At 42.8% G+C, this 26,387-nt stretch overlaps 1 protein-coding gene across 1 annotated transcript in view; it reads right to left on the reverse strand.

The window, feature by feature from the left end:
* LOC129835190 (adhesion G protein-coupled receptor L3-like) overlaps window positions 1-26,387 on the reverse strand; it is a 147,552-nt gene that overhangs the window by 1,641 nt on the left and 119,524 nt on the right. The window lies entirely within an intron of this gene.

A 26,387-nucleotide genomic window follows, 5' to 3' on the forward strand; every position in this document is an offset into this window, starting at 1 on the left:
AAACACCCCTTAACAGAAGTGTCTGTGTTACAGCGCCAACACTGGACAATGGGTACTGACTGCAAGCATTTATCATGGGCTGGAAGGGGGCTACACAGCCTGGAAGTGTGAGAGCCATTTACCTGTATGTGTTTTGCCTGTGTGACTGTATGCCCCTGTGAAGTTCTCTCCCCCCTCCAGTAAATTCCACTACAATCTGAGCCGTTATGAACAATCTAAAAGTTTTCATGGTACCACTTTCAAACCCCCCCCCCCCATAACGACAACAGGCTTCTAGCAACTTAGGCACTTCCACTGATACAGACTGCATTCCAAATCGCACACTATTTCCTACATAGTGCACTACTATTGACAAGAGCCCATAGCGGTCTGTTCAAATGTAGTGAACTATGTAGGGAATAGGGTGCCATTTGGAGTGCATTCTGTATCAGTGGAAGTGCCTAAGTTGCTAGAAGCCAATTGTCATTATAACAGAAATCGGACAGTTTAAGGAATGAAACATATCAATTATCTCCTACTTAATGGAAGATTCTCTCTCTCTCTGAAAACAAGTGATCCGGATCTTATTACATTTCTACTTTTAATCAAGGGAGAGAAAAACAAAATTACTGATGGCTGATTGTCCTTTCTATTCCATGGTGCCCGCTTGTCAAACATTTGATTTGGCAGTGATATAAATACAATGAAATGTGTTTAAAATCTATGATGAGGTATACAACAATATTGAACAAGATACATGAAAACTGTTGCATGAATCTACTCTAAGAAAAATCGGTGATAAACCAATTACTTTTAATAAGCTCGTTCAATTTCAATATTGTGCGGCTAATTCAATCTACAGTCGTGGCCAAAAGTTTTGAGAATGACACAAATATTAATTTCCACAAAGTTTGCTGCTCCAGTGTCTTTAGATATTTTTGTCAGGTGTTACTATGGAATACTGAAGTATAATTACAAGCATTTCATAAGTGTCAAAGGCTTTTATAGACAGTTACATGAAGTTGATGCACAGTCAATATTTGCAGTGTTGACCCTACTTTTTCAAGCCCTCTGCAATCTGCCCTGGCACGCTGTCAATTAACTTCTGGGCCACATCCTGACTGATGGCAGAGCATTCTTGCATTATCAATGCTTGGATTTGGTCAGAATTTGTGGGTTTTTGTTTGTCCACCCGCCTCTTGAGGATTGACCACAAGTTCTCAATGGGATTAAGGTCTGGGGAGTTTCCTGGCTATGGACCCAACATATTGATGTTTTGTTCCCCGAGCCACTTATCACTTTTTCCTTATGGCAAGGTGCTCCATCATGCTGGAAAAGGCATTGTTCGTCACCAAACTGTTCCTGGATGGTTGGGAGAAGTTGCTCTCGGAGGATGTGTTGGTACCATTCTTAATTCGTGGCTGTATTCTTAGGCGAAATTGTGAGTGAGCCCACTCCCTTGGCTGAGAAGCAACCCCACACATGAATGGTCTCAGGATGCTTTACTGTTGGCATGACACAGGACTGATGGTAGCGCTCACCTTGTCTTCTCCGGACAAGCTTTTATCCGGATGCCCTAAACAATCGGAAAGGGGATTCATCAGAGAAAATGACTTCACCCCAGTCCTCAGCAGTCCAATCGCTGTACCTTTTGCAGAATATCAGTCTGTCCCGGATGTTTTTCCTGGAGAGAAGTGGCTTCTTTGCTGCCCTTCTTGACACCAGGCCATCCTCCAAAGGTCTTCGCCTCACTGTGCGTGCAGATGCACTCACACCTGCCTGCTGCCATTCCTGAGCAAGCTCTGTACTGGTGGTGCCACGATCCCACAGCTGAATCAACTTTAGGAGATGGTCCTGGCGCTTGCTGGACTTTCTTGGGCACCATGAAGCCTTCTTCACAACAATTGAACCGCTCTCCTTGAAGTTCTTGATGATTTGATAAATGGTTGATTTAGGTACAATCTTACTGGCAGCAATATCCTTTCCTGTGAAGCCCTTCTTGTGCAAAGCAATGATGGGGGCACGTGTCTCCTTGCAGGTAACCATGATTGACAGAGGAAGAACAATGATTCCAAGCACCACCCTCCTTTTGAAGCTTCCAGTCTGTTATTCGAACTCAATCAGCATGACAGACTGATCTCCAGCCTTATTCTCGTCAACACTCACACCTGTGTTAACGAGAGAATCACTGACATGATGTCAGCTGGTCCTTTTGTGGCAGGGTTGAAATGCAGTGGAAATGCTTTTTGGGGATTCAGTTCATTTGCATGGCAAAGAGGAACTTTGCAATGAATTGCAATTCATCTGATCACTCTTCATAACATTCTGGAGTATATGCAAATTGCCATCATACAAACTGAGGCAGACTTTGTGAAAATGTATATTTGTGTCACTCTCAAAACTTTTGGCCATGACTGTACACTGAAAAAATATATAAACACATCATGTAAAGTGTTCGTCCCACGTTTCATGAGATGGAATAAAAGATCCCAGAAATGTTCCATAAGCACAAAAAGCTTATTTTTCTCAGATTTTGTGCACATTTATTTTTTACATTCCTGTTAGTGAGCATTTCTCCTTTGCCAAGATAATCCATCCACCTGACATGTGTGGCATATCAACAAGCTGATTTAACAGCATGATCATTACACAGGTGCACCTTGTGCTGGGGACAATAAAAGGCCACTCTGAAATGTGCCGTTTTGTCACAACACATTGGCACAGATGTCTCAAGTTGAGGGAGCATGCAATTGGCATGCAGGAATGTCCACCAGAGCTGTTGCCAGAGAAGTGAATGTTCATTTCTCTACCATAAACTGACTCCAACGTCATTTTAGAGAATTTAGCAGTATGTCCAACTGGCCTCACAACCGCAGACCACGGTTATGGTGTTGTGTGGGCGAGCGGTTTGCTGATGCCAACGTTGTGAACATGGTGGCTGTAGGGTTATGGTATGGGCAGACATAAACAACGATAACGAAGACAATTACATTTTATCAATGACAATTTGAAGGAACAGAAATACTCTGATGAGATCCTGAAGCCCATTGTGAGGCCCATTTTTAAAAGATATCTGTCACTAAGAGATGCATATCTGTATTCCCAGTTATGTGAAATCCATAGATTAGGGCCTAATTTTATTTATTTAAATTGACTGATTTCCTCATATGAACTGTAACTCAGTAAAATCATTGAAATTGTTGCATTTACATTTTGTCAGTATAAAATACTTGTAGCAAGCACCACAATGCAATAAGCATAAGTTATATGGAGAGGATGATGCCATCCATATAGTAAAACAATAAATACAGCAAAATGTGGCCCAAAATCCAGATGGCTATGTTCTTACAGTTCTATCCAAAGGCACATGCATAGCCCATTACATGGGATGGTTACCATAGAAACGTTGCACTGAGAATTGCAAAATACTTACCACCCCCTTATGATAAAGTACCAAACTGAATTTAAAAAGCCATTTTGTCTCTGCGATCCCTGAAATCAATAAATGATTTCATTTTTCTCTCATTTATTCCACATTCTGTTTCATATTATTCTCTTGCTATGGAGTAGCTCATTCTCAAACGCGACGCCACATCAATTTATAAGCAGATTTGAGTTCTATTGAACTGTGCTTTGCTGAATAGCTCGCCTAAACATGAATTTGCTCTCTGAGTATTATTGATCTATTTCAATTCACTGGGCAGTGGGCAAAGTGCCGTAGTTATTCTATAAGGCAAGAGGATCAAATTCATTTTGTGCCATTTTAAGCAACACAGTGTGCCATCCTAGGTTGTTTGAAATCACAGCATAGTAGGATATTAACGTTTTTCACAAGTTATGGTATTAACGTGTGCATCACTGGTAACACTTCTATATATGGTGTGTACACACACACACACTACTGTAATGAGTCTCAAACTTCAAACATCATGACCTACAGTACCAGTCAAAAGTTTGGACACGCCTACTCATTCCAGGGTTTTCTTTATTTTTACTATTTTCTAGATTGTAGAAGTGAAGACATCAAAACTATAAAATAATACATATGTATTTATGTAGTAACCAAAAGAGTGTGAAACAAATCAAAATATATTTTATATTTGAGATTCTTCAAAGTAGCCACCCTTTGCCTTGATGACAGCTTTGAAAAACCCATGAATGAGTAAGTGTGTCCAAACTTGACTGGTACTGTACGCAGCTTCAAACATAGGCCAGGTTAAATTGGCAACAGACATATTACATCTAAGGTATGTTAGACCAATTGAGAGAAATTAACTGTATAAGGGTTCCCATGTAATTCTCAAAGATGGGTGTCGAAACTAGCATAGCTAACTATAGCCTATGCTATCTATGCTATGCAAACTATGCTATGCTAACTCAACGTGAAAGGATGCAAAGGCACCAGCATACATTTGAAAGTCTCCTCTGATTATTTTGATTGAATTATTTGGTTTGAATAGGTCTGAAAAAGAAGTTGGGATATTTATTTTTGCACAGTGTTCAACCGGGGTGAAAGTAGATAACATTTCTTCCCGGTATGGGACCTCACATTTTTTTTAAATAATTCTAATCATAGAATTACATATAGAATCCCAATTCATTTTGATGTCTTCATCTGATTGTCAAACAATCACGTCAAAAGGCTACCTACGCATGTTCATCCACTCTAAAATAATTCCCACATCCATATAGTGCACTACACCCACCATTTGAGAAATGGAAATCTCTTACAAAGCACCAAAAAGTGTAATGAATGACATTCGGTAATTGTGAAATAGGCCTGCACTTGAAACCTGAATTGATGCATCCACTGCTGTCCTCGCGTCTCAGTCTTGGCAAAATGTCACTGTTATTGTCGTACCTCACCACATTTTGGAGCGTACTTCCACATGTTTTCAAGTCCGTTTGCTAATGTTTTATGACACTGACATGAGGTCATGATAAATAATAGTGTAATGGCTTACAGTTTTCTTGGCATCTTTGTTTTAATTATTGTGATAGGCTTATGTTTTGCCAATACAGCATACCACCACCTCTCCTCCCCGGCTCATTTTCACCGCTGCTTTAGAATAAATCAGATGTACTACCCTGACTGGACATTGACAACTGATTGGGCTGTTAGCATGACCTCAACATCCCTTGAGGGTCTTAAAAAGGGACTCTCACTATAACCTGAAGCCAAGGCTCATATTTTCAGTTCAAGTTCTCAGAATGTTAGTCAAGCTATATCTTCCTCCCAAATATTAAAACAAGGAAACAAATGAATAAAAAGCAATTCAGGAGCCAGATTCCCTAATCGACTAATGTAAGCAAGTAACCAAATGCCCAAAATAGGCTTGAATTACCAGAGTAGTCAACAATTCTATGTAATTACATTTGTACCCAGAAGTGGCGATGGATAGGGCTCAGATTCCCTATCTACCAACACCAGCATCTTGCCTGTGTGCCCGTATCACCATCTAAGGCCAGACATCCACCTATAGCTAAAAAGCAAGATGGAGTCTCATTGAAAGTCCTTACTGATATCTAAGCTCTCAGTTCTATTCTGTTCCACTTTCTCTTTCTGTAATCCTTGAGGAATATTCTTCTGTAGTTTTATTCCTGCTCCGGAGAATTTCCCAAGATAAGTCTCTTGACAAGCGCCCTGCTGAAAACACAGAATTGTGGGAGAACTCGCTTGATAAAACTTTGAAGTCAAATCACCTTTTAGGCTAAAGTGAAGAATGATATCTTTACTTCAACTTTTCTTCAACTTGTCTAAAAGTGTTAATTCACACAGTGAATCTACAAAGAGCGAGTCATTTCTACAGACATGACACAATTCACAAATTAATATTTAAAAATGCAATTACTCACCAAAAAGGGAATTCTAAAAGGTCATAGGAAATAATGGTTGAGAGGAAAATGTCGCTCTTGCCAAGGTTTCTAATCACTCGGAGAGGCAGCAAATTGAAAACCAAAAGATGAGTTTGATTGCGGGTCTTGAATGCGTATTTCCTTAAGTAATGGGGGTAAATCGCATGTCCTCAAGAGGGCTTGCATGTAGAGTGGCACTGAGGCCCTGGGGTCATTGAAGAACAGCCCAGACCCTCTTACCTCCTTCCTGAGACACCGGGCACTTTGGGTCAGACAGAGCTAACTAGCAATGACATTTAAAAGTCCTAATTAATACCAAAACAGGCCCTCGGGGTAGGCATTTCAGTTAATCTCCCAAGAAACAGAAAAATTGTCAGATTGAAGGGGGGCCAACGACTGCAGACAATATGATTAGAGAGCTTGTTTGTGTAAATGGCTGTCATAATGGAGATAAACACGTCTGGTACGATTCGAAGGGTCCCTATACTGACTTGTGCAATTATTCAACTTTTCCTCAACCAGTCTCCGACAGCATCAGCTCCAACACAGGCAGTGATGATTTGCGATAAACCTGCCATCTCAAATTAAGCCCGGATTGGGAAATACGCCAAATAAAAACTTCAGTATGAAAAGTTTAGCTAATATTATGAAGGGGTAGAGTATTTCGTCCCAGGAGGCAGCTCGTTTCCGGCTGCAAACTACACATACCAAAACAGAGGGCGGACAATTCAAATGAGCTCTTATTGAAATGCGTTAATGATGGATAGAGAGATGGAGGGAGGGATGGAGGGAGGGATGGAGGGAGGGATGGGCTGATTCAACACAAACGTCTGTCTCTCTTCCCCACGTAGCTGAATCTGCTCGGCCCACAAAACGGGTGATTAATTAGCGCATGAATCATAATGTCGTTATTCGATTAGAGCAGAGGGAGGCAGCCACACCCAGTTGCGCTTCATGGTGAAGGAGATTGTGTCACCTGTGGCAAGCCGAGACGGTTTGAGGAAATGGAGGGTAGACCTACTTTAAAAATTGCTCTTAACAGTAACCATTTTTCCATAAAGAACAAAGAATTGTTCATTTTTAAGTGAGAAACTAGCATAATGAGTAAATTAAGTTGAGATATATCCCCAGGCAATCCAAATCCAAGGGTCTCTACTCAATCGAAAAGGATAAGGAGACTTATCATAAGACAAGACAATGTGTAAGCTGTGCTTTTGAATGAATGTAGTCAATAAAAAATGTGACTCGGACATGTAGACATTAATCAAACACACTTTGCAATGCAGAAAAATTGCATTGTTTAAAAAAGAATTATGTTTTCTCCATAGAACCCTTGATGTGTCTGAAAAAGAAAAGGCATGAAATGCCTGTCATGGAAGACTGCACACCCAATGAAACACAGAGAGCTATCCAGTTACAGGTGTTCTTCCGTGGATCCTAGATTGACAGGCCCTTCAAAATCACACCAATTGTTGAATTTTGGCGCCTCAACCGGCACTGTGGTTTTAGTGTAATTAGCAATTAGCATGAGTCAGTCTAATGGGGAGAAAGCATGGTCTGAAGACACTTTCTGCTTGCCAGTGGAAACAGGCCATTTGTTTTGTTCCCACTCCTCTTCATCGACACACGTCTTCCAACGCCTGGCAACACACCAAGCTCGCCAGTATAGGGGAGGCGAGTTACGCTCGACAGAGCTAGTGACAAACTAACACACGTGCCTCACCTGTCAATCTAGCAGTCAGCCATGCCGAGGGAGGAAATTAGCTCTATTTACGTCAGTGAATTACTGAATTAGCCCCAAGGTGAGATACAGAGGCTACATCAACTGCCTGAGAAACACCTTAACCTCACTAGACCGCTAGTTCTTGCCTGAAACATGTAATGTTTGATGCTTGCTGTTAATGGGGCCGGGAGGGGGGCAGATACTGTTTAATGGAGCTATATTTCTATATTTACTGTGACAAAAATCGACGTTTTTGTCCGTTCCATTTTGAAAAAGGGAGTCCCTATGCTGATTGCTATAAGCATGTGTGGTTTTAAAGGTGGGCTGGTGAATTGGATGCTAAACGTGAGGCTAAATGGGCCATTCAGTTTTTTACTTCAAATTAATCATCCCATTTCACATACCATACCAGTCAAAAGGTTGGACACCTACTCATTCAAGGGTTTTTCTTTATTAGTACAATTCTCTACATTGTAGAATAATAGTGAAGACGTCAAAACAATGAAATAACACATATGGAATCATGTAGGAATATATTTGAGATTTGAGATTCTTCAAAGTAGCCACCCTTTGCCTTGATGAAAGCTTTGCACACTCTTGGCATTCTCTCAACCAGCTTCACTTGGAATGCTTTTCCAACAGTCTTGAAAGAGTTCCCACATATGCTGAGCACTTGTTGGCTGCTTTTTCTTCACTCAGTTGTCCAACTCATTCCAAACCATCTCAATTGGGTTGAAGTCGGGTGATTGTGGAGGCCAGGTCATCTGATGCAACACTCCATCACTCTCCTTCTTGGTCAAATAGCCCTTACACATCCTGTAGGTGTGTTGGGTCATTGTCCTGTTGAAAAACAAATTATAGTTCCACTAAGTACCACCAGATAGGATGGAGTATCGTCACAGAATGCTGTGGTAGCCATGCTGGTTAAGTATGCCTTGAATTCTAAATAAATGACCAACAGTGTCAAGAGCAAAGCTCCACCACACCATCACAGCTCCTCCTCCATGCTTCACGGTGGGAACCACACATGTGGAGATCATCCGTTCACCTAGTCTGCGTCACAAAGACACGGCGGTTGGAACCAAATATCTCAAATTTGGACTCATTGGACCAAAGGACAGATTTCCACCAGACTAATGTCCATTGCTCATGTTACTTGGCCCAAGTAAGTCTCTTCTTATTATTGGTATCCTTTAGTAGTTGTTTCTTTGCAGCAATTCGACCTCGGAGGCCTGATTCACGCAGTCTCCACTGAACAGTTGATGTTGAGATGTGTCTGTTACTCGAACTCTGTGAAGCATTTATTTGGGCTGCAATTTCTGAGGCTGGTAACTCTAATGAACTTATCCTCTGCAGCAGAGGTAACTCTGGGTCTTCCTTTCCTATGGCGGTCCTCATGAGAGCCAGTTTCATCATAACACTTGATGGTTTTTGCAACTGAAATGTTCCACATTGACTGACCTTCATCTATTAAATGAATGATGGACTCTCGTTTCTCTTTGCTTATTTGAGCTGTTCTTCTCTATACCACCAGTACCATGTCACAGCACAACTGATTGGCTCAAACGCATTAGAATTAACCTTTAACGCACACCTGTTAATTGAAATGCATTCCAGGTGACTACGTCATGGAGCTGGTTGAGAGAATGTTAAGAGTGTGCAAAGCTGTCATCAAGGCAAAGGGTGGCTACTTTGAAGAACCTCAAATAAAATATATTTTGATTTTTTTTTTGGTAACTTTTTTTGGTTACTACATGATTCCATGTGTTACTTCATAGTTTTGATGTCTTCACTATTATTCTACAATGTAGAAAATAGTAAAAACAAAGTAAAACCATGGAATGAGTAGGTGTGTCCTAACTTTTGACTGGTAATGTATGTACTGTAGACACTGGTAGAGTGGTGGCCTGCCCATTATGGTATTAGCGGCAGCACCCCACCTGTGACTATTTTTTGGCCAATCACCAGCCACCACTGCGCTGGTACAGATGCTGTAGATGATGAATATGAGGCTAGACAGCAGTGAATTGCCACTTTAAATGAATGCCAACAAGGGCTTAATTTAATTAAACACTATTAAGTTCTGAGCTGTAGCAGACCTAAAAATAAGCAGATGACAAAAGGAGGATGATGCTCTTCCGGGTGTTCAGAGATTGATACTCCACTTCAAAAAGCAAATTATAGTTAACTATGTGGAGGTCAATTTCTCTTCAGCTCAAGGAATTTCTGGGATAATTTAGAGTGCAGTTCAATGACTTCATTATTCTCGTTGAATATACACGAGTTGAAGTCCATATGACAAATTTCTTGTCGAACTGAAAAAGGGCCCCATCACTAATACATTGAAACAAACACTTTATGAACGTTTTAATATCCCAAAATATTGACGACTGGAAAAAAATATTTCCATTTCTATTCTCTACATGTAAAATAAGTTGAATACAGACTTTGTCAGTCCCGGTCTCTTCCAAGGATGGAGGGCAGCCTAGGGAGTTGGTGGCTGCTGCTATAGTGGCGGCTCGCAAGAGAGAAAGTGCGAGAGAGCGAGCGCGCCTGAGAGCGAGTGCATGAGAGCGAGAGAAAGTTGGGCTTTGTTCTGCTACCCGCCACATTGACATTGTTTGTCTATTTCTTCTTCTGTCATCTCCCCCGTCTTCCCCTGGCTGCAACCATCCCCTCAGGCTTCTGTGTCGCTCTGGGGACATTATGGGCCAAAACTAACACCACCTCGTTCCCCTCAAACCACCCAGACACACACCCACACTAATTGACACAGACACACACACAGAAACACAAACACACAGGCCTCCACGGAGTTGGCATATTTCAACTTGCCCTGGCTGCGACACAAAGTTTAATTGAGGTCAAAAAAAATAAACAAAAAAGATGCTTTCCTTGCGTGAGGGGGAGAAGAACCTGCCTTTCTCACATGGACCATTGCCGCAGTGCAGACATCGGCAGGTTAGAGTGGTTAGAGCGTTGGGCCAGTAAACAAAAGGTAACTTTTTTGAATCTCTGAGCCGACAAGGTGAATACTTTTTTTCTATCATCTGCCAATGTGCTCTAGAGCAAGGCACTTAACCCTAATTGCTCCATGGTCGCCGTTGATAACAACAGAACCTGGTCATGTCCCCATTCTCCGAGAAGGTTCTCAGGGGGAGTTGGAATATGCAAATTTCCAATTCATATGCGAACACATTTCCAATTCACACATGCGTATTAACACGCGCTTGTATATGTGTGAAATAGGACAAATATAAGCACCCACCAAATTATTATTATCAAACAGCAACACCTCTACAGCACACAGGAACTACATGGAACTACATTTAGCCATGAGAAATGAGACAGCAAGACTCACCACACAGTGTCTTAACGCAAGACTCACCACACAGTGTCTTACAGCAAGACTCACCACACGGTGTCTTACAGCAAGACTCACCACACGGTGTCTTAACTTAGCGCTAGGGGTCAGATTTTTTTTTCTTTTTTCAAATACTGTACCCAACGTAAACGGAAGTTCTCTCTGGCCCAGATCGTAGAATATGCATATAATTTACAGATTAGGATAGAAAACACTCCAAAGTTTCCAAAACTGTCAAAATATTGTCTGTGAGGAAAAATAATATTTATTCTGCAAGCGAAATCCTGAGAAAAATTAACCAGGAAGTGATATTTTTTTTTAAATTATCTTTGTTTCCTTTCCCCTCTAACCTCCATTTAAAGGGGTATCAACCAGAATTTTTCCCCAATGGCTTCCTCAGGCTGTGACCAGGCTTTAGACATAGTTTCAGGCTTTTATTTTGAAAAAATTTACGAGATTTTTCAGAAGTAGTCAGGTGTACTCTGAATATTTCCTGCGCGCCAGAGGGGAGCTCTCCATTTTCCTTTTGTCTCTTAATGAATAGGTTATGCTCCGGTTGAAATATTATCGATTATGTTTGTTAAAGACAACCTGAGGTTTGATTATAAAAAACATTTGGAATGTTTCTACGACCATTTCGGATACTTTTGGGGATTTGTCGAACGGAACACAGCTTTTGTTTTCTCAAAATATTGCGCAAACCAAATGGCGGTGTTTTGTGATAAAAGTAATATTTATCTAACAAAAAGAACATTTGTTGTGTAACTGGGAGTCTCGTGAGTGTAAACACCCGAAGATTATCAAAGGTAAGCGATTAATTTGATTGCTTTTCTTACTTTCGTGACCAAGCTAGTCAAGCTAATATAAGGCTAAACTGTTATAGCATTGAAAGCTAAACTCACAAAAGCTTGGATTTCTTTCGCTGTAAACTATATTTTCAAAATCTGACACGATAGGTGGATTAACAACAAGCTAAGCTGTGTTTTGGTATATTTCACTTGTGATTGCATGATTATAAATATTTTTAGGAATATTTTTGAATCTGATACGTTTGGAAATTTCCGTCTTCCTTTCAGGACCGGAATGAGGCTGTAGTTTTTTTCATCATACCCAAATGGCATTTTTTTGTGATAAAAGTAATATTTATCGAACAAAAAGAAGATTTTTGTGTAACTGGGAGTCTCGTGAGTGGAAATGTCCGAAGATTATCTAAGGTAAGCGATAAATTTTATTGCTTTTCACACTTTCGTGACCATGCTAATTCGGGGTTAGCTGATGTAGCATTGAAAGCTACACTCACAAAAGCTTGGATTTCTTTCGCTGTAAAATATATTTTCAAAATCTGACACCATAGGTGGATTAACAACAAGCTAAGCTGTGTTTTGGTATATTTCACTTGTGATTGCATGATTATAAATATTTTTTGGAATATTTTTGAATTTGGCGCCCTGCAATTCAGAGGTTGTTTAGGAAAGTGAACCCGTATTCGGTATCCGTAGATCAGAGAAGTTAACGCAAGACTCACCACACAGTGTCTTAACGCAAGACTCACCACACAGTGTCTTAACGCAAGACTCACCACACAGTGTCTTAACGCAAGACTCACCACACAGTGTCTTAACGCAAGACTCACCACACAGTGTCTTAACGCAAGACTCACCACACAGTGTCTAATTTTTTTCTCCTGCTATTTAAGACTTTAGATTTTCAGATTAGAAAGCTATGTTGTCTGTATCCATCTACTGTGAAAGTTCCATGACCGAATGACTAAGGGAAGTCACTCTAAATACCATTCAGCCTGACCTTAGACCAGTTTTATACAATTCAGGCCTTAGGCCTATCCTAACCCTGAAAAGTTTTGGGAGTATATTTTCCCGGAGTTTTTCCTATGACAAAGCGTTCACGAAAATCCACTGTATGTTGTAGTGAATAGGAAAATCCTGCAATGTTCCAGTCTGAAAGGCATCCAAGCCTCAAGTTAATTGCATCAACTGTGCTTTTGTGAGCATAGACAGCGTAAACAAAGTATAATGCACGCCAATACTGACAATCACCATGGATAATAGTCTCTTTAGCCACAATATGATGTGGATTGCCATTGCAGTGTATTCGAGACAACACTGGGGTGTGAGGATCCCATCGGGTCATGTTTGTCAATGGAAACCACGACCTCATAAACTGACAGTGGAAAGCACTTAATCTGTTCTGACCTCAATCAGTCGACACCGAGAATAAACTACCCTACGCTCGCTCACACTGACTACATCCCAAATGGCGCCCTATTAATATGTAGTGCCCATAGGGCTCTGGTCAAAAGTAGTGCACTATATAGGGAATAGGGTGTAATTTAGGATGCATCCTCTTTCACTCTCCCTCACACGGATTGTATATTCAACAGCAGCAGCCATGGAGAAGACATGGATGGGGAGAAAGGAGTACTTTTCAGCAGCAAAAGGAATAATAACGGATAATGCATTTGACACAAAGCCCATATTGGCTCGTGATGAGAAACTCGTTGTGTTTGTTATGAACTTGAAGACACAGTATGTGTATGAGAAATGTGGCAATATCTTTGTTTTCGAGTTTGAGGGTACGCTAAGTAAGAAAAAGAGGAATCTTTAAATTTTGGCTTGCTCTGCTGCTTATAGAGTGAAAAGTCACAGAGGCAACAAAGCTAAGTTCATAACTGATGTATCCTCATAGAAACTCATTTGACTTCAGATTCAGCAGGCTTCTTCCCGTGAGATATAAACATACTTTATTGGAGCTTCCTGCAAATAACGTACAGTAGCCTCCATGATAAGCTTAGGTCATTTATGTATTCCAAATTCTTCCTGTCTAACGCGATTTTTGCTGCAGTTTAATAGCTGAGGGGTAAAAAGCATGAATTAATACCAATTATGGCTCCAAGTAGTTATGTTTACTTGCATAATGAAAAACACAAATTATGAAAAATGCGTAAATTAAAATGTGATTTCATGCATATGCATATATCCTAATTTACTAACTAAGGCACATAGCAACATTTATATCATATCTAAATAGGTAACTGTATCAGATGCAACTGGGTTAGCAAACTGCTGAACTATTAAGAGATTGAGAGTACGCAATGATACACAATAATGTATTGTGTGACGAAATGGGTCCTATAGAAGCAAAACATTAAGAGACAGTTCGAAATTTACTGGGGTGGTCCAAAATAGGTTGTCTAACAAAACATTTTTGTTTTGGGGAGGTTTGTGTGATTTTTTAATTGGGCGAAGTACATTTTTTCCTTGGTTTACATTCTACAGGTTTTACTATATCATTTATTTCATATAGCCGCATTTCCTCATCTGCTTGCATGCTCCTCCCCTTTTTGCTGTAGACTTCCTTTTGAATTGTGTTGGTACAAAACTCATTTTATGTATACTTTGAGTTGATTTGGATATTCAATTTATGGGACATTGCAACTCAATAGATGCTAGTAGTCAGCCTGAAGTAAACACTTCTAAAAGGTCATAAATATAGCCAATCGGTGCTATAAAAACCACGATGCGTGCTGAAACAATCATTCAACATTTTCCCCCAAAAACCTTCCCACTTAAATGTTGACTTCAAAGTAGGCCTATCTGGCAGAATGATTTTATGATGATTTATCAACTGGGTGCACATTTGTTTTGAATACTCTGCCATCACATGTGCAGTACAGATTCATCGCTACCCTAACACAAATGTACTGTGACTAAATCTCGGCTGGGACATGCTTTCAAATGGTGCTCTCCAACACCTGACACAAATAGTGGATTAGGGGGATACACTGACTGGGTCTCAAGCCCTGGTCCCTGTGACTGTCATTACAAAACCATTATACGGTCACAATCCTTGCTACATTATACATGATACAATTCCTACCAAGTGGGTTAACCCTATTGGCACAATGCATAAGGTATCATCTGCCTTTCACGCCAGTGACCCGGTTTCACTTCCTTGTCCTGCCGTTTGCTACACTGGTGTCAGAAGTGGGATGGCGGCCGTGCAGCCATCAGAACGCATGGCTCGGACATGCTAGGGGGCTGATTAGTCGAAGGAGGGGGCTGTGTAGTAAACCGTGCTATATGAACCACGTTACAATTCCCAGCAAGTAGATTAACCCTATTGACACGAAGCGTTGGGTGTTTTCTTTCACTCCAGCAATCCGAGTTGTATTCCCTGCGCCACAGTTTGCTACAATACCAAAAAGCTAAAATCTCTCAGTGGGGTCACTAGGTGTTGTACAAAAGGTTGTTTAGTATTATTACAACAGGTATAACTTATATTAAATAAAAAAAGTGATTTGTTTTTGGTTTCGCCTTACTTTAAAAAAATGTTGTATCCATTATAAAGCACATTAAATTTGTACAGCCATAAAGTGTCACACCCTGGCCTTAGTTATCTTTGTTTCCTTTATTATGTTTGTTAGGTCAGGGTGTGACATGGGGAAGGTTTGTGTTTGGGTGGTTATATGGTTAAGGGGTTGTTGGGTTTTGTGTTTGTGGTTTTGTGTTGAGTGAGTATGTCTAGGTTTGTCTATGGTTTAGTGAGGGTTTCTAGGTATGTCTATGGTTGCCTGAGTGGTTTCTCAATCAGAGACAGGTGTCTTTCATTTGTCTCTGATTGGGAGCCATATTTTTAGGCGGCCATAGGCATCAGGTGTTTGTTGGGTCATTGATTTAGTCATTGTCTTAGTCTGTGTCTAGGTTTGCTTCAGGTTTGCATGTTTTGCATTTAGTCGGTTTTGGTTTCACGTTCTTGGATTTGTTGTTTTTCTTCGTTAGTTCCTCTCCTAAATAAAGAGAAGATGTATTATTTACACGCTGCGCCTTGGTCCTATCTCTCTCCCATGGACGATCGTGACAGAATGACCCAACCACTCAGGACCAAGCAGCGTGAAAGGAGGGAACCAGAGCCCGTTGTGCAGATACTGGAGGTGAGCAATGGGAAGGATACAGAGACTGTTAAGGAGTTAATGAGGAGTTTGGAGGAGAGTGAAAAGAGGGACCTGCTGTGTTGGTGCGTGAGGCACGACATCCACCCGACAGAGCGTGTGCGGGAGGTGATGTTACCTGAGTCAGTTCTCCATGCTCGTCCTGAGTTGCGTGCTAACCGTCTGGGAATGACAGTCCCACGAACCAGGCCTCCTGTGTGCATTCCTAGTCCTACACCTCCTGTAACACCTTTCCGCCCCAGCCCAGTACCACCAGATCCGGCACCACGCCCCAGGATTCCAGGGTGTCTCCAGAGCCCTGTTCGCATTGTTGCTTCTCCCCGCACTCGCCCTGAGGTGCGTGTCCTCATCCCGGTACCACCTGTGCCGGTACCACGCACTAGGCCTATAGTGCGCTTTGAGAGCCCAGTGTGTCCTGTTGCTGCTCCCCGCACTAGCCCTGAGATGTGTGGCCCCAGCCCGGTACCACCAGTTCCGGCACCACGCACTAGGCCTAATGTGCGTATCCAGGGTCCAGTATGCCCTGTTCCTTCTCCCCGCACTAGCCTTCAGGTGCGTGTCCCTAGCCCGGTATCACCAGTTCCGGCACCACGCACCAGGCCTATAGTGCGTCTCAGCCGGCCAGAGCTGCCAGTCTGCCCCGAGCCGTCAGAGCTGCCAGTCTGCCCCGAGCCGTCAAAGCTGCCAGTCTGCCACGAGCCAGAGTCGCCCGCCAGCCATGATCAGCCAGAGTCGCCCGCCAGCCATGATCAGCCAGAGTCGCCCGCCAGCCATGATCAGCCAGAGTCGCCCGCCAGCCATGATCAGCCAGAGTCGCCCGCCAGCCATGATCAGCCAGAGTCGCCCGCCAGCCATGATCAGCCAGAGTCGCCCGCCAGCCATGATCAGCCAGAGTCGCCCGCCAGCCATGATCAGCCAGAGTCGCCCGCCAGCCATGATCAGCCAGAGTCGCCCGCCAGCCATGATCAGCCAGAGTCGCCCGCCAGCCATGATCAGCCAGAGTCGCCCGCCTGCCATGATCAGCCAGAGTCGCCCGCCTGCCATGATCAGCCAGAGTCGCCCGCCTGCCATGATCAGCCAGAGTCGCCCGCCTGCCATGATCAGCCAGAGTCGCCCGCCTGCCATGATCAGCCAGAGTCGCCCGCCTGCCATGATCAGCCAGAGTCGCCCGCCTGCCATGATCAGCCAGAGTCGCCCGCCTGCCATGATCAGCCAGAGTCGCCCGCCTGCCATGATCAGCCAGAGTCGCCCGCCTGCCATGATCAGCCAGAGTCGCCCGCCTGCCATGATCAGCCAGAGTCGCCCGCCTGCCATGATCAGCCAGAGTCGCCCGCCTGCCATGATCAGCCAGAGTGGTCCGCCAGCCAGGATCAGCTGAATCCGCCATTCAGCCAGGATTTACCAGAGACACCGAAGCGGAGATCGACTATGGTGGAGTGGGGGCCACGTCCTGCACCCGAGCCGCCGCCATATTAAGGCCTACCCCGGATCCTCCCCTAGACTTTGTGTTGGTGCGCCCGGTGTTCGCACCTTAAGGGGGGGGTTATGTCACACCCTGGCCTTAGTTATCTTTGTTTCCTTTATTATGTTTGTTAGGTCAGGGTGTGACATGGGGAAGGTTTGTGTTTGGGTGGTTATATGGTTAAGGGGTTGTTGGGTTTTGTGTTTGTGGTTTTGTGTTGAGTGAGTATGTCTAGGTATGTCTATGGTTTAGTGAGGGTTTCTAGGTATGTCTATGGTTGCCTGAGTGGTTTCTCAATCAGAGACAGGTGTCTTTCATTTGTCTCTGATTGGGAGCCATATTTTTAGGCGGCCATAGGCATCAGGTGTTTGTTGGGTCATTGATTTAGTCATTGTCTTAGTCTGTGTCTAGGTTTGTTTCAGGTTTGCATGTTTTGCATTTAGTCGGTTTTGGTTTCACGTTCTTGGATTTGTTGTTTTGCTTCGTTAGTTCCTCTCCTAAATAAAGAGAATATGTATTATTTACACGCTGCGCCTTGGTCCTATCTCTCTCCCATGGACGATCGTGACATAAAGTCAATAAAATGATCCTACCTAGACTAGCCTACACCACCACAATGCAATGAAAATGTGAATTATTGTGAGTACAATTATTGTACAAGGCTGTAAACTGCAGTTTTGCACAATTTCATTTGAATGATGTTGCAAAAGCCCTGTTATTTGAATGTTTTATTCTATTCATTTCATTTGGATCAGTTGTGAGTCTACATGACAGATTAGAAAGTCGACAAAGTCACAGTGCAGGACTGTCTGGCTGTATTTTTACTTCTGATACTGAAGTGCTGCTGTCTGTTGCCGATCATCATTCTCCCATGTCGTCCTATATAGTGTAGCCACATAGGCCTATGCTCCCAGCCGGCCCAGTTATTCAGAAAAGCTTAACACTCGTTCTGACTCCTTTCCAATCCGAGTGGTTGTTCCTCGACCTAGAACCTAACACTTGAATATCGCCAAAATATTTGTCATGTCACTTTTAATATGTATTACCTTGTGTGGCATAAACACAACCACTCAGATTTTAGTCTGATTAGGCTACTTCAAAGGTCTCCTGTAGGCTACCTGCACACATTCGAAAGAGATATCCGTCACAAAAAAACTAAACCGCCAATGACATTCGGAGATTGTCAAGGCAATCCTTCGACAAGGAGTAGGAATGGATTTATTTTCTGTTTGTTGAGATAGACATACTCCAGTTGATTGTGGTGTTGAAAATGTAAACCACGATGAAGCGCTCGAAGTCATCGGTATGCAGTTATGCCTGGACTATTGGTTATGTGTTGGCACAGATACTCTTTGGTGGAAAATTGTTGCATATATTTTATATAAATTATAAATATAGCATAAAAATGTTTTACATTTTATTTCCCCCAAGCTGATCATTGTCTAAAAGCGGCGCTGGTCTTAGTGTAATGACACAAGCAGGGAGAGTGAGCTCGTCCGTGGTGGTCGGCTAATCCTCAACCTTCTGTTCCAGAGCACTGCTTGGACTGCCACAAAAGCTTGCTGAAGTGGTCAAATCAATATCCATGTTTATAAACACAGGGTTGGTCCAGTTACTGTTATTTGTGGTGGTAATCATTATTTTGTAGTTAATTCTATGAAGGGGGGTGCAATTTTTTTACAGTACAAGGGGAGGGTCATGTGAAAATATTTTGGGGAGGGGGGTGCATTTTTTTAAAGCCTGGGTGTTGTAGTAATGGGGGTAGGATGGGATACCCGTTTACTACATGGAAGATGCTAGCGTAGCTTTCATACAGTAGGCTATGTGCAGAGTGGCACCATTCATTGTCTCCCTCCCTCCCTTCCATCTATCCCTCCAGGTCAATGAATGACCATGGAGGGGGGTTGAGGACACACCTCCTCCCCCCAAGGGAGGCTTTCTAGGACATTCCCCCAAACATGCATGGTGGCCCCATTTAGCCTAGATTTACAGAAGGTCGTCATACGTCCGTCTATATCCAGGACGATGAGGGCAGTGCTAATCTAGAGTCTCTCTAGGTTACTGTAGTCTACAATGGTGCTAGCTAGCTAGCATAGGATAGTGTAGCTACAGCATGTGTAGCGTAACATCTAAAACACATGTGCCGGGTGACAAAAAGCTCATCTTCTGTCGGTGCGCCGAGAGATCACAGCAGCGCGAGCAGTTAATTGAATCGCATGGCGGAGCCTTCTGCAAGATTATTATTAACAAGAACCTGCCAGTCATACAGCGACACGCTAAAGGAGAGAAAGATGGAAGATAAAAAGAGGTGAGGAGAGTTGAAAAAGATGATAGGAGAGAAAAAGGAGGAGAGGAGGGGGTGGCGGAGGCGACAACTCGATACCTAGCTCTTCGACCGCCCACAGAGAGCAGGTCGTCTTATTGAGCGTGCATGCCACGGTGCACGCAAATGGTGTGGCATTGCTTCCATCAACCTGGGTTGCTACGCTACATCTGCAATAGCAACAGCACTCAGTGAACCCTCTTTGATTCCTTTTGGCTTCCCATGTTTAAAATGAAAGCTAAAATCACACACACAAGGCTATTAGGTGAAGACAAGAGGCGGGACTTTGAATATGCATGGAAAGGGATGTCGCCCTCCACGTGTGTTAATAAATGAACTGCAACGTAAAATGGGAAGACGTGTCAAAAGTTCGGAATTTTGGTCGACCGTCAGACGTACACAGTACTGTGGGCATGCAGTTCACTTGAGAAGGATGAACATGAGGAGAAAACGTTTCACGCTCACACAAAATGGTGTACCTATGGCTCTGGGTACAATACTTGAACCTAAATATGCATATAACATTGTAAAGAAAAACACGATAATGAGAATCAATAAGAAAAGCAGCACTAACCCACTAAAAATGTCTACACACTTAATATGAGCCCTTACTCAACAATGAGCAGAGTACACACAGTCTACAGCATGTCCCTTCCAGAGGGCCTATAGAGACATCTCGTGCCAAAACGCTTGATGCTGGACTGCAGAGTGACATCCTTCTCTACCGTTTCCACTGCTCTCTCCAGCCCATGTCACGAAGCAGAAAGGACTGCATTATTGCAGTGAAAAAGGATCCCCTTCAAGTCCCCTATGCCACTGAACAAGGGCCAGTGATCGGGGTGTGTGTGTGTGTGTGTGTGTGTGTGGGAGAGAGAGGGGGGGGGGGGGGGGGGCGACACTGGGGAATGTGCACCTGCAATGTTTCTCATTTGACACAGTCAGTCTTTTGTGGGATCCCTCCATGTCACATTTATCTCCAGGGAAATCACAGTGGTTTTCCACGGTGAAAATAAATGACAGAACCCCTAAAAGCCAGCTCTTAACTATTGACTTCTCTCAGTTTGGACTATCCTGACATTCAAGAGACAACATCATACAGGGGCTATATTTATCAAGCTTCTCAGAGTAGTAGTTCTGATCTAGGTTCAGTTTAGCCATTAGATCCTAATGAATACGTTTATTATTGACAAGGATAAAGACGGGCCAAGATTATTTTCTGGGGATGCAGTAAGAGGGAGGTTGTTATACATCAAATATAGCACAAACAAAAATTTAAAAACGACTTCTTCAGGAACATCTCCAAAGTAAATACATAAATATGATGCCTTAAGAAAGATACCGGACGTCCAAGCACTTTGTTTATTGTCGTCTTATCTTTCTTGACGTGTACTGTACTGTAACCAGGTGTGTGCAGTAAAGGTGGGAGATGAGGGTCAGTGGGGGAGGAAAGCGTTCATTTCTATCATGTCTTCAAACTCCAACAAACATGCAGCTAAGATGTGCCCTGGGTGGACTTAGGGGAGTAAAGTGGGAGGTGACTTCACAAGGGGATCCATCAATGGCTAAATTGACAATCTCTCCAGGGGCCTGATAACTCCGTATGGGATTGAGGGCAAGCTGTGACCTCAAAGACTGAGGGGACGGGGGTTATGGGGGAGTGTGTGATTTCGAGGAAGTGTGTGTCTTTCTTAGATCCCCTTGAAAATACCACTCTTCCATTCAGTAAGTACAAAGATAGCCTCAAATCGGCTTGACCCTGACATTGTTTCAAACAAAATGTGGAAGGTGAAGGGCCTCCTTTGAGAGAAAGCTGTGTATATCTTTGTCGCTATCCTCCCTCTCCCTTTTTTCCTCGAGCACAATTAATAAGGAAATAGAACGGGCAGGCCAGCTTCCCAAAGGAGGCTGCAGCTTCTCTCTATAATACAGCCCTTCTTTTGTCAATGGGTTGTATTGAATTCCCTCCAAGGCTACTGTGCCACATTGAAGGCCATCTCCAGTATCCCTCCTTCCCTCTCTCTCTCATTCTCTTATCATCAAGGGTCTACAGGGGCTAATCTGTCTCACTGTAACATTTGATCCCAGTCTTCTGTCCCAATGCCGACTTTACAATACTTCATATATTGATTCACCCATTGCTTTCTACTAAGCTAAGAGTAGAGAGAGAGGAAAGAGAGGAGAGCGAGATGGAGGGGGGGGGGTGAAAGAGGGTGAGATGAGGAGAAAGAGAGAGAGGTAGGGAGAGAGACGGAGAGATCGTGTAAGCGTCTCACTTCGTAATTGGACCACCGTTCTTTTCCCCCCCAATTTGAACTTTAGTTTCAGGCAAATGTAATTATATACCTTGTATTCTCGGTTGAGAAGAAAAAAAAGCTCAAATTCTCCCTCGGTGGTGAAGTGGTAAAGTGCCATGTAAAAATGAGAGAGCTGGGGAAAGCAGTTTGGATTGACTGATTGGTCGGCATTGTCCTCTGAGCTCCATTAGGAAGACATTATCATTGTCCTCTTCAGTGGACCAATTGCCCCTAGGTGGGATAATACAACCAGCTAACAATACCGGACTCAAATCAATGCTCACATATACTGTAGAACAATGGCAATGATTTGATTAATGATATGCTAAATGTGGAATCTTAATGCACTGTGTGCCTTTTGTGGCTATTTAGCTGATATGGTCATATTATGGCTTTCGGTCGACACTTGGACGGAAAAAAGCACACCCTTAAAACAAATAGGCCAAGGACAAATGATTGTGTCCTTAAGTTGATGTTCCTTCGTTCTCAGTGGACATAGGGGAACCTGTTCAGCAGGCCATCATAGTTGTTGTATCTCGTTGCCGCTTAAACTGCTTCATTTCGAAACATGAGCCATGTGGTGTTGTTTAGAGACATGGAACACAACACAACAAACCAATCAATGATGATTGGCTAACATCTATATTGGACCCAGGAAGTAAAAATGCACCTCAGTAAAAAAGAAAAAAAGTTCCCAATCTACAGTAGCCTATGCTCTTACGAAACCAGATTCATCGAGATTCAAATGAAAAAGCCCATGCAAAGTGCACAAGGTCTAACCCCATATCCAATTTGCATGAGAAGTGCCTAACTGCAGATAATCCCCATAATTAGGCAAGCATACTGTATGACCATCAGAGGTGGATATAAATTGTTGTTGCCGTGGTCACATATAGTCAGGAAAGGGGATAGAGGACAGCCTTGCCTTTTTTCCCCACCCACATCGTGCCTGTGTGTGAATATGGTGTGTGGCGCTGGAAGAGTTTACAGGGCCAATCATATAAGGCTTTGGGAGATTTGTATAACTATGAGCGGTATGAATATCAGGCTTCTCCTGTTTGATCGTAACACCTACAGTATCTTATCCTAGCCTTTCCATTGCATGCAAATCAGCCAGATAAGTAAAGGGTTGTCAGTGTTTTATCGCTTCATGCTGTTGCTAGTATTGGCTTAAGCATCTGGCGTGTGGTTGATACACAGATCTATCTGCCGAGCTAAATACTTCATTATGCAAATTGATAAAGTGACACGCTCTCTCGCTCTCAATGCATGGTCTCTGCTTGGCGTATGTTTGGCCCCGCCCACCTGCTCACTTGCCAATTTTCGCCCAACCCCTGGTGGTTTGGCCAGGAAACCCTGGAGAAGAGCCTTTTTGCGCCTTAGGCTCGTTTGAAGGATCACTCTGTAATATTTATCTGCCCAGTCCGCCAGGCGCCACAGGCACACATTACTCCACCTAATGTAAATCAACATCCTCCGCCACTTGACCCTGCTGTCAATATCCGTCCTCATTAAACGCTATTCCATCCACCACAGGCCATTTTAAATGGCATCACCCGATGCTTACCGAATTATGCAGAGGGAGCCGCAATGGGAGGATTCCTAATTCATTTGGGGGGGGGGGGGGGGGGGGGGGGTTAACCCTGCGAGCTCAAATGCCCGGCATTGCTTAATGTTACCGTCATTTGTTTCACTCGGGTTCTGAGCTCTGACAGCACTTTGGCAATGGCGGAGGCACACGATGTACGCCACGAGAACATGAAAGCCCCTTTCCACTCAAGGATGAGTAGGAACCAGGTAATGGCTCCTACTCATCATTTAGGTATGGTAGACAAGAAAAAACATCTCCTGAGACTGATACCAAAATGCCAGGCAGTTGGAAAATGGCGCCGGAGGGGATGGCTGGAGTTTTATGGGCTCCTAACCAACTGTGCTATTATATGTGTTTTCTCCCCATTGTTTGTAACTTATTTTGTACATAATGTTGCTGCTACCATCTCTTATGACTGAAAAAAAGCTTCTGAACATCAGAACAGCGATTTACTCACCTCGAACTGGAAGAAGATGTTTTCTTTAATGAGTCCAACGCAAAGTATATAACGCTTATCCGAGACCAGGCCCAAATCCTTGTCATTCGCATGAAGATGGATATACAGAGGGAGGAGATCGGGGTGCCTTGTGAGAATTTGTCGGCGAGTGGGTCACCCGCTTCTACCTCCGTTCTATTGGCAAACGTGCAATCACTGGAGAATAAACTGGATGATCTCGGCTTGAGACTATCCTACCAACGGGTCATTAAAAACTGTAATATCTTCTGTTTCACCGTGTCGTGGCTGAACGACGACACAGATGATATACAGTTGTCTGTGTTTTCCGTGCATCGGCAGGACAGAACAGCTACATATGGTAAGACGAGGGGTGGTGGTGTGTGTTAATTTATCGATAACAGCTGGTGCGCAATGTCTAATACTAACACAGTCTCGAGGTATTGCTCGCCTGAGGTAGAGTACCTCATGATGAACTGTAGACCACACAATCTACCAAGAGAGATTATCTATATTTTTTGTAGCTATTTATTTATTTTTTCGTAGCTATCTATTTACCACCACAAACTGATGCTGACACTAAAACCTCACTCAACAAGCTGTATAAGGCCATAGGCAAACAAGAAAATGCTCACCCAGAAGCAGCACTCCTATTGGCCGGGGACTAATGCAGGTACATTTAAATCCATTTGACCTAATTTCTACCAGCTTGTGTAATCAGAAAAAAAAAACTCTAGACCACCGTTACTCCACACACACAGAAGCATACAAAGCTCTCCCTCGCCATTCATTTGGCAAATCTGATCATAATTCCATCGTCCTGATTCCTGCTTACACACAAAAACTAAAGCAGGAAGTACCAGTTACTCGCTCAATACTGAAATATTTTCCCGGGATTCATCCAATGGCATTGAGGAGTATACCAACTCGGTCACTGGCTTCATCAATAATTGCATCGACGAAGTCGTCCCCACAGTGAACGTACGTACAGATCCCAACCAGAAGCCATGGATTACAGGCAATATCCGCACCGAGATAAAGATAATCTCTTTTATACAGGTAACGAGTTCAGACAGGTGCAGTTAATACAGGTAATGAGTGGAGAACAGGAGGGCTTCTTAACCTGTTATGGCTGCAGGCCGGTGTCGGTACTGTTATGACAACAGCCCGTCCAAGTGCAGGGCGCGAAATTCAAAAGATATTTTTTAGAAATATTTAACTTTCACACATTAACAAGTCCAATACAGCAAATGAAAGATAAACATCTTGTGAATCCAGCCAACATGTCCGATTTTGTAAATGTTTTACAGCGAAAACGCCACGTATATTTATGTTAGCTCACCACCAAATACAAAAAAGCACAGACATTTTTCACAGCACAGGTAGCATGCACAAAACCAACCAAACTAACCAAGAACCAACCAAAATAACCAAGAAACAACTTCATCAGATGACAGTCTTATAAGATGTTATTCAATAAATATATGTTTGTTCGAAAAATGTGCATATTTCAGGTATAAATCATAGTTTACATTGCAGCTACAATCGGAAATAGCACCGAAGCAGCTAGAACAATTACAGAGACCAAATTGAAATACCTAAATACTCATCATAAAACATTTATGAAAAATACATGGTGTACAGCAAATGAAAGACAACCATCTTGTGAATCCAGCCAATATTTCCGATTCTTTAAGTGTTTTACAGCGAAAACACAATATAGCATTATATTAGCTTACTACAATAGCCTACCACACAACCCCATTCATTCAATTCAACGTTAGCGATGGCGAATAAACCAGCAAAAGATTTTAATTTTTTCACTAACCTTCATAAACTTCATCAGATGACAGTCCTATAACATCATATTACACAATACATATATGGTTTGTTCGAAAATGTGCATATTTAGAGCTGAAATCCGTGGTTATACAATGTGACCATGTAGCAATTATTTTCCAGAATCTCCGTATATGTTTCTGACACTCACCTATTCTGACCAAATAACTATTCATAAACTTTACTAAAAAATACAAGTTGTATAGGAAATGATGGATACTCTAGTTCTTAATGCAATCACCGTGTTAGAATTCTAAGCATAACTTCAGTACGACATGCAGCTTACGTTATAGCGAGAGATCGCCCAAAATCTGGGTGCAAACTAATAGTAAACATGTTCGACAGATATATGAAATAACATCATAAATACGTCCTACTTTTGATGATCTTCCATCAGAATGTTGTACAAGGGGTCCTTTATCCAGAACAATCGTTGTTTGGTTTTAGAATGGCATTTTTCCCTCTCGAATGAGCAAGCAAAACTAGCCAAGTGGCGCTAAGCTCTCCTTCGTCACCAAACGCAAAGAACGCAACAC

The sequence above is a fragment of the Salvelinus fontinalis genome, chromosome 36 (assembly GCF_029448725.1).
Source record: "Salvelinus fontinalis isolate EN_2023a chromosome 36, ASM2944872v1, whole genome shotgun sequence".
In the NCBI taxonomy this organism is placed as follows: Eukaryota; Metazoa; Chordata; class Actinopteri; order Salmoniformes; family Salmonidae; genus Salvelinus; species Salvelinus fontinalis.